Below are 12,210 nucleotides of genomic sequence, written 5' to 3'. Positions count from 1 at the left end.
ATAACAGCAAATGAAAATTACAATATTTCAATATAAATATAAATAATATGTACTTCAGGTGATGAACATGAAATATACTTTTAGAAATTTAAGTAGATTCAAGATATGATCCTGACTATAAAGCTTAATATGTAGTAGGCTTCAAATAATTTTGGATGAATTATAAATAATCTTGAGAAAATGTGAAAAACTATTCTGAAGATATTTTATCAAATATTAAATATTTCATGTAGTATTCAAAAATAATTTGATGTCATATTCTTAAAGGTTAAGATATTTGGGAGAAGATATTTTCCATTAATACTGTGAGTCCAAATAAATAAACAGATGGATGAGAAACCTAAGTACACTGCCACATATTTTAAACAAACTTAATTTTTAGAATTTTGAATTTAATTTCACATATACTCTGCACCAAATTTTTCCATTATTATTATATGAACGTATATTTGTCAGATTTAGTAGTCCAGCAACATGGCATTATTACTAAATGAAGTCCATACTTTAGTCACACTCCCTTTGTTTCTTACTAATTTCCTCCTATGTTCTAACATCTCATCCATGAAACTCATAAGACATTTGGTCCTCAGGTCACCATTGGCTTTGCTTGATAGTAACAGTTCTCAGCTTTTCTTGTTTATAATGATTTTGATGGCATTTAGGAATCTTGGTTCTGTATTTTGCTGAATGTTCCACAATTGGGTTGAGAAAAACAACATATAAATCCCAAAGGAGGGTAGGATCATGATGGCCATTCTTTGTAGGTTTTGTTTGTGCTGTTTGATTGCTTTCCTTTGCCTTTCTTTCTGGAATGTAATGGTCCGGAATGGTTCATCTTGGGTATTCCCTGCCTCATCTTAAAATTAGTCACTTAATGCTTAGGAAATCCTGCTTCTTTTTATTTAACAACAAACTAACAAACAAAACCAAGTGTCAGGTATGGTTGTTGCTTTGAGGGTGCTGTTGCCTTTTAACCTCTCAACTAATAAAACAAGGGAATGTGGGAATAAAGACTAGCCTGTGTATATACATAAATATATAAATATTTCTATAGTGTGTATGTTTCTATATGAACACATAATAGGCTAAACTTCAGTGGTCTCCAACTCCATTCCATAGATCATCCGAGCCTCCTTCTCATACATCTTGGTCAACTCTCATTAGAGTTGTGAGCTTTCTACCTTCCACTATCTGCTATCATTTCCTTGGTTTTCAGTACTAGGATGAAAGTATAGCAACATGAGAATTATTATCACAAAATTTTATAGTACACAGCTTTATCAACCACTGTACAATTCTTCTATGTAGCTTGTTTTCTCTTTAGTTTTACATACACCATTTATATCCAAAGTTACTTACATAGGTCAACAGATTTTAACCTATCATGTTCAGTGAGGTCATTTCAGACATTTTTAGTGCAGTTATTTTCTTTTATCATATTCCATATTTCATTCTTGGACCCCAGATACCTAAAATATTTTTTATTTGCATACATTAAGATTCACTCTTTGTGCTGTAGATGTCTATTGGTTTTGATAATGGGATAATGTTGTACATACACAAACATAGTACCATAAGAGATTGAGCACCCTAGTATTCCTTGTGCTTCTTATATTAAAATTTCCCTGGCAACCAAGAATCTCTAGCAATCACTAATATTTTTTGCTGTATTAATAGCATTTCTTTTTCCAGGATATTACTTAATCAAAGATATTTAGCCTTTTCCATTGGCCTCTTTCACTACTGGCATTTACAATTGATCTATATGTTTTGTGGTTGAATAACTCACTTATTGTTACTGATTAATATATTATGATCTGGAGGAACCACACTTTGTTTATCCATTCACTTATCAATGAATATTTTGGTGGCTTTCAGCTTTTAATTGTTAATAATATCGCTCTAAACATTTATGCACAAGTATTTATGTGGAAAGTAACTTTCAAATCAGGGGAATTACTTAAATGTTGACAGCAGAATTAAATGGTGCAATAATGTTTAGTTCTGTAAGAAATTGCCAAGTTGTTTATCAAAGTCTGCCATTTTAGGTCAGGTATGTTGGTGCATGCCTGTATTCCCAGTGTCTCAGGAGGCGGGGATAGGAATGATAGCAAATTCAAAGCCAGCTTTAGCAACAGTGAGGCACTAAGCTACTCAGGGAGACCCTGTCTCTAAATAAAATACAAAATATGGCTGGGGGATGTGACTCAGTGGCTGAGTGCCCCTGAGTTCAATCCCCATTACACCCCTGTCAAAAAAAAAAAAAATCTTCCATTTTGTCTTGCCTTTTATAGTAAGGGGCCCTATTACTTCATATCCCCCCATAAATTATGATCTTTATTCTTGAATTTTTCAATTTTTAACATTTTGGATGCAAGATTTAACAAGCATATCTTCCAAAACGATTTTTTCTCTGCCTATAACTTTTCTTTTGATTCTCAAAGCAGTGTCTTTGACAGACCACAGGTTTGCAATTTCAATGCAGTCCAACTTGCCAACATTTCTTTCATATTGATTGTTTTTGGTGTTTTAATTAAAAACTCATCACTATGCTAAGGTCATCTAAAATTTTTTCCTATATTTTATTCTAAGAGTTTTATACTTTGAGATAATTTGTATAGAAGGTTCAGGTTTGTGTCTAGCTTTGTTACATGTTTTTAGTATAGATATCCAGTTCTTTTGGTAGCATGTATTAAGAAAACTAAACATAGATTCTTTTCCTATTGCATTCCATGTGATACCGTGTGAACAATGAGCTAAGTTTACTTCACTTGTCTATGACCACTGTCTTCTCTTTGGTGTATCAATATTTCAATTTCTTCTCTAGTACCATACTGTCATGATTAATGGTTTATGATTTTTACTTTGTTTCTATTCCCTTAATTTTTTAAAGCCAAATTTCTGGACTAATATATTTTCTTGGAGAAGATTCTGTGTGCTGACAAGAATGTGTATTTTCTTATTCTTGAATGGAACATTCTCTAAATGTCAACTATATCATTTTATAGTGATATTTCAATTGACTTTTTATATTTCTGAGATGTCTACATATTTGATGTATACATTATGGAAAAGGGGGCTCAGGTATTAAATTGTAAGAGTGAATTGTCTATTTCTCCTCACAGTTCCATCAGTCTTCAGCTCATAGGCTGACTTCTGTTATAAAATCCATGTGCAATTAGAATTGTTTTATCTTCTTGGAGAATTGACCACTCCTATTATTTAATAGCCCTCTTATTCTGCCTCAGTTTGCTTGTACTTAAGTTTGCTTTGTTTGAACTTAGTATAGCAACTCCAGATTTCATTTGACTAGAGTTAGCAACATACATATTTTGATGTCTCTTTACTTTTGATCAATCTGAGACTTTATAATTAAACTGAGTTTCCAATAAACAACATCTAATTGTTTGTTTTCATTTTTATCCACTCTGACAATCTGTCTTTAGTTTATTCCTGCCATTCACAGTTAAAAGACTATTGACAGTTGAATTGATGTCTATCAGGTATGTTGCTTTTTTTCCCCACAATTTAGTTTTCACTTTACTCAGTGAATTGAACATTTTATAGGATCATGCTTTATATCCTCTGTTAACATATCTGTATTTTTTAAACATTCTAGTGCATGACCTAGTCTACAATATACATTTTAAAATAATAAATCATTTTGTACATACGAACAAATGGCTGCACAATTAGAATAGTTTATATGATTATTTTTATTTATTTTCCTCTTAATCCATATTATTTTGCTATGATTCATTTTACTTCCTGGAAATTCTGAAGTTAAAACACACGAAAATGTGCCCCCTGTCAAAACTCAGTCGCAGGTATTCCCTTTCTGAAGTTACTGTACACTCATCCTTCAACAATTTGTCAGTTACTAAATAATTTTCACTTTGAGGTTATGGATCTGGCAGCTTTTGCTCTAAGGAAGCTAAGTTCTTCATTTGCCTATCTCTTCAGATCTCAGGTCCTCTATTTACTAAGTGGCTTCAACTCCATCTCTCTATGGAGTGTTGTAGTTTCTTGGGAGGGATTAAGACGTTGTGAAATAGAAGAGAATGTTTTATTTTCATGATCTGCATTTTTAATATCAATTTTCCAATCATGTGTTTGAGAAAGTTAACTTTGGAAGAACCTAGATGCAATTGTCTAGATAGAGAGAATTTGTAGTTTCACATTGCTTCAGTGTCCACTTGATATCTGTTTGACCTTCTCATAACAAGAGCTAGGCTTAACCACACTTGACATAGTGTCCGGTCTCCACCTCCTTAAGGTTCCTTAATGTAATGGATTAAGATGGCTCTGCCTTAGCAACTGTGACCTGGGGACCTCTTCCTGATGGGAAAACTAGATATGATTTCAGTGATTCACCCAACTGACTCCCACATCCCATGTGGACTGTGGAAATTTGGTTCAGTGAATTCCTAAACTCTTGCCTCCTTCTTTTCAAACTGCCAATGAAAAATTCCTGCAGGAAACATGCCTAGTAACATCGTGGACCTGAATAAAGTTGATGGTTTTAGCTTACTCTGTCTCTCTTCTCTCTTGGCTCTCTTTCTCACCCTTCCTCTCCCTCTGAGTGCTTTTTACATGCTAAGCACACACTGCCACTCTCCCCAGTAGATTCTCCAGTGCTCTCTTCATCCATCTCTCAGAGCAGGTATGCACTGAGTGGTCCTTTCCTTTGCATTGATTGTGCAAGACATACTGCTTTCTCCTCTCTGGGATTTGCATAATATAAAAATCTCTCTGTTATTTCATGTTTTTTGTTGGGCTGTGTCTTCTCTTCCTAATCTGACCAGCAAACCTGAGGCTGCCTCTATTACTGGTCAAGACTCCCCTGGAGAGCGGCTATGTAGATAAGAAAAACCTTGACACTGATCAGACAAGATCCACAAGGATATCTGAAGTGTGAAATGTATCCTGTGAGGGCAACACTTTCACAATTAGACACATAGGCTGCCCACTGTGATAAGGAAATGTCCTGTGATAGGCACACTATAAACACCATTAGCATCAGGAAAGGGCTGAAGTTCATAGCCACAACCTCAGCAAAGAACTCAAGACCAAATTAGAAAAAAACGTTATCATAATACTAAGTAAGAGGAAAATAGAAATGTGAAATAATATAACATCTTCCTTCTACAGAAACTTTGAACTCAGGCATGTTGGAGTCTTTTGCCACTTATTTGTTCATTATTTTTTTAAAATATTCAAATATAATTGCAGAAATCAAATTTTATTTTCTGATAATTAAGTAGCATCTTTCTCATGCAAGCATGGGTTGTCTTAGAGATGCTTAAAATATTTATAAAGCAAAATGATGTTTACATTAGAAATGAATAATTAGACCTCAGGAGGAAAGTTTCTAAGAATACATATCTGTTACACAGACTTCAGTAGGAGCGGAGGTGGCGCTGCTCTGTGTCTATCACACGTCTTCTTACACTGTAGTTTCTGGAGTTTTTTATTCTGAGCTATTTTACATAAGAAAATTGTTACCAGTAAACACTTCTTTCTTTGATGTGTTCATGTGCTTCTCCATATTTGGCATTTTCAAGTTGCCAACAAATTGTCTGTTTTCTCCTTGGAACTTAAAATAATGATCATCGAAGAAAGAAAAGCTTAAATTCCTTACTTGAAAATAAGGATTTGAATGAAGAGTATTAATTTGGAGACGAATCAGTCTTTACACTAAAGTAGCATTAAATTAAAGGCCCTCCTCACTGTATTCCAAAACAGAGTTCACTCTAAGTTTATCTTTATTGCCATTCCTTTCAATTTCTTTATGTTTTCCCATCAGTGAGTTTGAAATGACAATCCTGGAGTTTACTCCAAAACCCCATAAGCTCCTTGTAATGTTGACATCTGCATTCACTTTATTGCCAAGCATTTAACTCACTATTTCGGAAAACTGTCCTTGAGATCTGGTGGAAGAGTTGGACAGCACACAATGGCTAGAGATCCCTACTTCTCATAAAATGAGTTTGAATGGGATATCATTATTTCAGTCATTGTTTCTCATGATAGATTTTGTGGTGGATTGTCACCCTTAATATTCTTTTCTGCTGTTCAGTGTCTCCATGGGTCATGAATTGGATAGTAAGAACCAGACAGTCTGACTCCAAGTAAGTAGAAAGCTTTTATGAAAGGATTTCTATTTACTGCAAGCATTTCTATTTAGTGCATGATGGCCCACTAAGAAAATATGCTCAGCAATAATAGTGTATATGGTTAATAAAATATTGCTCTAGATACACATAGCATATTTACATTCAAATAATGATTTTATTAGTTACTGATAATTTGGGTAACAAAAGAAAAGTAAACATTCACATCCAATTTCATCCCCGGATTTAGAGTTTAGCTAAAGAGGAAAAAAGAAGTATTTCAAGACAAATTTTTATCATAAAAATGTGGATTTTTTCAAATTCTCATCATATATAGATCAACTGTAAATATAATATTAAGTATCTTAGATATTAATAATTAAAGAATATGAGGACCATTATACAAATTAAGGTAAAATGTTTGTTTACATCTGTTTATGATTAATACATATTCTTCTTGATTCATTATGTTTACTTGTTAAATCTTCATAAACATGCCTTACATTTTCTGTAGCCCCAGATAATGTTTTTATACTGTTAATCTAATGATAAGGACTCTTAGGAAATACTTCATTTAGTAGTTCCCTAAATTCCTAGAAAAAAAAATTAGGAAAACATGAAATAAAGCTGAAAGAAAAAATATTCTTTAATGCTGAAATATATTGTGACACATCATATAAATATATGAGAGAGGACCTGGACTACTCACAGTGACAACATTCTGTTACTCGTGGCTATGGTGTTTTATTATGAAAACATTAAAATTTGCTAAAGTTCTGAACTAATAATGTTTACAATATGACTGCCAAAAATAACTATATTTTATAATTTTCTATATTATGTTACCTAAATATTTTCCCATGCATTTGATCCACTTCACCTCCTTCCTGGATATTTATTGCATAAGCCAGTGTTTCCCAGAGAAATAAAACCAATAGGATATGAGTGTGTGTGTGTGTGTGTGTGTGTGTGTGTGTGTGTGGTTAATCTCTTTCTATGCGTATGTATATGGTGATGGGGAGAATTGTATATCTTTTCTGAAATTTTGAGGAACAGTTTAGTGACAATAATGGTCACAGGACTTGGGACTTTGTTGGTACAAATATAAGTGCATTATGTATTTTTCTAAAATAATACCACATATAATTCCTTGAATCTGCAAGTGGATAATATATAAAACTATTTGTAGATAAAATGGTACTATTTGTAACTGAAATAATAAATAACTTTGGTTTCAGAAATTGTTTCAGTTCTTCAGACCATGGATAGGGAACTAAGAAGATAGGTGGTCATCTATTTTTCATTTTACATTATTAGACATTGCATTAGAATGTCATTTGAATTATTAAATGACTAGCAATCTCAAAATCAGCACAGAGAAAAGAAAAACTACTCCATCAAGCAATATATGATATTAAGTGTACAGAAGCCATGCTTCACCTGTTACAAGGTGAGCAGCCTTTGGGAATTTATATAATTTAATTGAACTTCAGCTTTCTTCTCTGCAAAATGTAATTCACAATACCTTCGGCATGACCTTGCTATGACATTTAAATTAGATTGGCATGGGAAATATTGTTCTGTATGTAGTCTTCTGATATTTAACTATATGCTAAGATCCTATGTTTGAGGTTGTGGACATACAGCAGTAAACAAAATAATGTCCCCGCTTTCTGGTAGCTTTCACTCTATGGGGTGGAGGACAGATAAAGTAAGCAATTAACTGTGCAATAAGACTAACATTAAGAAGCACAGTGGATGAAAAACAAAACAAAACAAAACAAAACAGGCAGTCTCTAGAATCTTTCTGTTTTGTGGGTGATAATATCTATGTGCAGTGGAAAAGAAGTATTTTTCTAATTAGCTGTCAAGACCCTAAGAGAAGAAACAGAACTGCATATTTGATAATCAACAAAATGGGATATATGTAGAGCAAAGAGAAAGAGGAGATGAGGTCCAACAGCTACCAAGGGTCAGAGCACAGCCAGCCTTGGAGACTCTCAGGAACATGGTTTCATGCTGAGCCTCCTGGGAAATGGCTGGAAACTTTTGGGTTGAAGGGAGGCATGATTCTCCGCACACTGTAAAAGGGTCACTCTGGAAACTCACTGAGAATTGACTGAAGGGAAGAAAGGCAGAAAGATTCCTTCAGCATTGGCTATTATTGTATCATTATCACCATCTTAAAAAATAAAAACTACACACTCAACACCCTTTTTAATAAATAAATAAATAAAATTGAATAGCATAATATAAAACACCTTCTCATGAAAAGTGAATTAAATTTCATGTGTAAGTCTGGTAGATTTCTCCTATCTGTTCATGGTTTTTCCTATCATCATAAAATATTGCTTTAGCAGCAGTTACATTGAAACTATCCAAAACTATTGTGAAAGTGGTATTAACATTTCAATGTAATTTTTTATATTTTATTGTCAATGTGTCTGCAGATTTCTACTTCTTTTGCAAGATGAACTAGATAAAAAGAGATCTAATTAACTTACAATCCAAATATCACCTAGTTTGAAACATCAAAAATGGTATTTCTATTTTTTTGTCATTGTCGACTGTCCTTACAATGCAATTATTTTTTTCATGTAATATTTTTAGGCCATTGATATTTTACAAGGATATTGATGATTTTACATGCACCAACAATAACTTCTATTCAAACTACATAGCTGTAGTTTTTCTATTATTATTGTTTAAAATTTTATACCTAAAACATGTAATTTATGTTCATTGTCACATTGAAAAAATATTCACAATTATTTGTGTACCTATACAGACAAAAATTAATGAAGTAATGGTTCAACCCTACCTTACTACAGTCTTAGCTGTGGCTTTCTAAAACCACCTACTGAGAACTTTCACCTGAGACTCAGTAGTCCTATGTATCTCATGCTGTATGATTTATATTTTGATGCAGATTTCACCTCAGCATCATAAATGTAGCCCATAGGCCAAATACCATCCGTCAATGTACAGTAGTACAATCGTGCATCATTAAGGATGGAAACAGATTCTGAGAGAAGCAGCATTAACTAATTTTGTCATAGCATCTACCTCACAGAGCACACTGACACAGACCTACCTGGCAAAGCTCAGCTATACAGGTCAGACCATTGCTCCTGGGCAGCAAACTTGCACAGCAAGTTACTATACTGAATACTGTGGGCAAATGAAGCACGGTAAGTATTTGTGTATGTAAACATGGCTAGTGTTGGGTTTTAGCTCAGTTGTAGAGCACTAGGCCCTGGATTCAAACCAAAGCACTAAGAAAAAAATTACATATGTAAACAAAAAAAAAAAAAAACAGCAAAAATATTAAGCAGGATACAGAGTTGGTAGTAGGTTGACCTCTCTAACCAAAATTCCCTGAGATTCACTTCCTATTCAGTAAGAAACCTACAGATATTTACTTCTATTGCCTAAGAAAAATAAATAAGAAATAATTCAGTCCTAATGAGTAGGCAATAGGAATTTTATAGTCTTATTATATTCTTAGGAAACTACCAATGTATACATGACCTGTTTCTAATTGATACATCATAATGCAATACATGACAATATTTGAGAGCTATCATTATTATTTATTTTAAATTATGTAATTAAAATTTAATTTTTATTATTTATTTTTCTTGTACAAATTTATACAGTATATTGTGACAACTCATATGTATCTATCTATATATGTATGAATACATACATATATAGAGAGAATGTATTCATACATATATAGAGAGATAGATACATATGAGTTGTCACAATATACTGTACAAATTTGTACAAGCAAAATTATATATATATATATATATATATATATATATATATATATATATACACATATGTATATGTAGAGAGAGACAGAAACAGAAAGAGAGAAAGATAGAGACAGAGACAGAGAATGCATTTAATGATGAAATTTAATTTTAACACAAACCCAGGTGGGACAAAGATAATTTGTTTTTTATTGTTATATTTATATAGCCAAATAATTAAACTGAAGATGTATTTGATTAATTCACTTCCAGGCAAGTCAATATGTGTAATACATACATTCCTTAAAAATTATATATAGAATATGATGTGAGAGATATCAATGCTGTGCATGGTATTTAAAAATATCCCACTAATCGGATCCCTCATAGGCTTCAAATTGTTCATGATGATGTAGATATTGCTTTTGTGTTTTGTTTGGATCTTCATGCTACATATCCTTTGATTCCTCAATTATTTTGAAGTAAATTGACACTGTGACAAAATGAAGCAGGAGTTTAGGAATATATAACACAGCTGGTAAAGAAGATTAGCAGCATTTTCTTTCTTCTCCCTGGCTTCCTTCCTGTCATCCTTTCTGCCTTCTTTTTGTATTTCTTTGTTATTAAGCATGATATGTGTTCTATATACATAGAAAAAAAAGAATATAAAAGGAAAAAAAATATGGATTAAATTTTATTATGAAAAATGTTTTCTGACCCCAAATCTATATGATAAAGAGCCATTTCATATTAGTCAATAAAGCATAGAAGATATTATTATTGTTATTTAGTGAAAACATTTAAAAAAAAAAAAACAGACCCATAAAAGCAAGTGATTCCTGTGGTTAAGGACCAGCATTGGTAGCCTTCAGAACAAAGGATATTAAGGATGGTATACTGTATTAACTGGGTGAATTGCTAGACCCGATGGTAAGAATTTGATTCCAGAAAGTAGAGTTTTACACATGCAGTAACCTCTCTAACCAAAGTTCCCTCAGATTCACTTTTCATTCAGTAAGAATCCTGCAGTTACTCAGTTCTATTGCATAGGAAAAAAATCAAGTAGAAATAACTCAGTCCTAATTAGTAACTAAGGATCATGCAGCTCTGAAATGTGGTTCTTAGCCAACTGGCTTTATTCCTCCTTGCCTTCACAGAGAACAGAAATTAAATATCAAAAGACAAGCAGTTGAAAGAAAATAGGAGGATTCTTTAATAAGTACTAAACAGAAAATTGCTAAAGTAATTAAAGGGCTCTCACAAAGAAAATAAGAAAAGTGAAATAAATGGCGAAGAAACAAAATTGTGGAAAATACTTGTTTTTTGAAGTAGACAGCTCTTTGTTGTTGATATTTTCCTAAAATTTAATTGATATCCAGGTAAGCCTAGATATTAATTGCATGTGTAAAACTTACTTGAGTAAATGGAGATAATTTAATCTATTTTGAAGGAGTAAATCACTGCTAAATTGCAATGAATTTTAAGAATTTTATATTCACTAAAATTTAAAATATTTATTAGAATAATTAAAGTAACAAAGTAACCAAATGCCTGGGTATACATAAGAACACATCTCTGGCCAATCCATGTTAAGGTGAACAAAGCTTCTTTCCTCAGGATGTGTAATCCCAACAGCCTTGGAACAAAATGGTCAGAAATCCACCTTTAAGAAACCACGCCAATTTCTGCTTCAAAGCTGTGGCATAATCATAAGTTTTCACCTTTCCTCCCTCCTTAAATATAATCTAACTGAAAGAACAAAATGGAAGAACGAGAAACCCATAAGAAAGCACATTGCGGACACTCTGTCTTGAAGATGTCAGGCTTCCATACAAGGCTGGTTCATCCTGGTGAAGTGTACAAACCCTCCCACCATGAGGAGGATGACTATAGCAGCGAGTGCTCCTTTTCTCCTAGGATTCCCAGCCCAAACGATGGGAAGGATGGGGAATAGAAGAAAGGTAGGGATGGAAGATAGAATAATAAAACAAATAGGGAAGTTTGCACCTAGGATTCATTTTAAATCTTCATCCATTCACTTGACATCCCCAAGTGTAGTTTCAACAAAAAGCGCTATAGTGATATCCTGGGTCTTCTTACTTGATGTGTTGGCAAAAGAAAGAAATAGGCAAAGGCTGAATTTTGATAAAACACATGAAGAAAGAGAGGAAGTATAAAAGTGAAATTATTATTTTACACATGACAGATTAAGTCATTCTTACTAATTTATTCACATGGGACCATGATTTCTTTGCTACTTTCTCTGCAAACCCTCTATAGTCATCAATCAGTATCAACAAAGGCTTCTTTCCAGGACCCTGGTGAAAATCAAAATC

The sequence above is a fragment of the Marmota monax genome, unplaced genomic scaffold, assembly GCF_021218885.2.
Source record: "Marmota monax isolate L192 unplaced genomic scaffold, Marmota_monax_Labrador192_F-V1.1 WCK01_AAM20220418_F8-fsc00039, whole genome shotgun sequence".
NCBI lineage: Eukaryota > Metazoa > Chordata > Mammalia > Rodentia > Sciuridae > Marmota > Marmota monax.
Note: the sequence above shows the minus strand (reverse complement) of the source record.